At 34.0% G+C, this 1,690-nt stretch overlaps 1 protein-coding gene across 1 annotated transcript in view; it reads left to right on the top strand.

Moving 5' to 3' along the window:
• Positions 1-651, top strand: part of LOC140751207 (uncharacterized) — a 66,466-nt gene extending 65,815 nt beyond the window's left edge. The window contains exon 17 of the mRNA XM_073085068.1: positions 1-651. This exon is cut by the window's left edge and continues 297 nt beyond it. The gene's annotated coding sequence lies outside the window, so the exon portion shown is untranslated.
• Positions 652-1,690: the final 1,039 nt, after the last annotated feature.

Here is a 1,690-nt window from a genome sequence, read left to right as displayed (position 1 = left end):
TGATTCGTGCTGTCAATAATATGAGATATGTATGATTATTAACTAGAAACTGAATATCTAAATCTAGATTTTAGGTTCGGTACTAGATTTTATTGCGCGCTGCGTCACACTCCGTCCCTATTATTGGTTTTTTTTTATCTATGTTCGTCTTTTAAGTTTTAAAGGTAAATTTCTAACGGATAAATTAATACATTTTATTTTCAACAGTTTAATCCAATATTTCGCTTGATTTCTTTTTATATTTATCATTTCAGTTAAATGTATTCAATAACGGGTGCAATGGAATTGTAGATGTAATTATGTATTGATCAATATTATTGACAGTATGAGAGTGAAGAACAATTTCATCTCTATGGATCTTAGGGAATGTACTTTATCGTTCATTCTATATAAACGCGGTCTTTAATATTGAAGTAACGCTTTATTTATAGATGATTCGATAAATCTGAGGTGAATTATAAAATTAAGTTGAAAATCGAATATTAAATGATTGTTTAGAATCAATTTGTTAATTGTTAGAGTTATTGATTAGTGCAAATTTTGTTTTTGGATTTTTTTGTTTAAATTTAAGCGTCGATTACAGTGTGTAGTCGTGTGTTAGAGCGCTTTCAGTTGACGATTTGTCGGACGGTTGTCGTACGACGGCCGGACGGTTGTTTTTAATACAAAATGACTTGATTGTCACAAGTCAATTTGTATGACAATCCAACGGTCCGTGTGCCGTGCGACAATCGTCCGACTGTCGTGCGGTTGAAGTTCGAATTGTCTAATGTAAGCGGTCTGTTTTATCTATAATTATCTACAATAACTTTTTTTTTATTAAAACCTAAAAAAATAGCATTTATTACGGAAGGCGGCGTCAAGAGATCGTTGTAGGAATTTCTTCAACAAACGATTGCGTACTGTTAAATGTTTTGTACTAAGAGTTCTAGCGTAACGTTATGGCTTGTTGAACCCGCTCGGCTTATCCGCGAGCTTCGGACGAGCCCTTTGGCCCTTAGTTCGCGTCCTTTGGCCCTTAGTTCGCGCAATAAGGACGGCAGTTTTCGCTTTTGGGTTTGTTCTAATTTTTTTTCGCTATCGTGGGCTTTTTGGACGATTTTTCGAAATTTGAGTTACAATGGGTGGTTTTACTGGTTTTCTAACACACTTAGACATATTTTAGTTCAAGTTTAATATGTTTATCGACACTGTAAAGTCCTATCAAAGTTATAACAAAAAAGAAAGATCACATATAAGTTAAAAAGGTTTAAATTTTTGCCCGATAAGTACCGAAGTATGTATGGTCGAACTGCACTATTATGGGACACCCTGTAGTTGATTCAATGGTGGAAATCGTTCAAGAATACCCATTTTGTTTGTAATAATCACTGAATTAATGAGAAATTGACGTCTTGTGTTCTACTAGTAAAGTTCATAAAAATAGGGGTAGCGGCGCATCTGTGGCCGACCTCAGGTAGGAATCTAATCCTATCTGGGGTTGATCACAGGTGTCCATGGGGGGCAGTAGCCACTTACCATCTGAGTATATAGATAATGTCAACATATCAGGTTTCAAGTTGTTAATCAGTATTGTTATAAGTAATATGTATTTAAATGTTAATCTCACAATTTAAAACGTACGGCGTTTTGCTCCTCAAAATAAAAATATTAATAAAAAAATTATGCAATTTTTTTTCTACTTAAACAA

Source organism: Epargyreus clarus, unplaced genomic scaffold (genome assembly GCF_041222505.1).
Source record: "Epargyreus clarus isolate Ecla_fem2 unplaced genomic scaffold, WU_Ecla_fem_2.2 ptg000022l, whole genome shotgun sequence".
In the NCBI taxonomy this organism is placed as follows: domain Eukaryota; kingdom Metazoa; phylum Arthropoda; class Insecta; order Lepidoptera; family Hesperiidae; genus Epargyreus; species Epargyreus clarus.
Note: the sequence above shows the minus strand (reverse complement) of the source record. Positions and strands in the feature narration are given on the sequence as shown.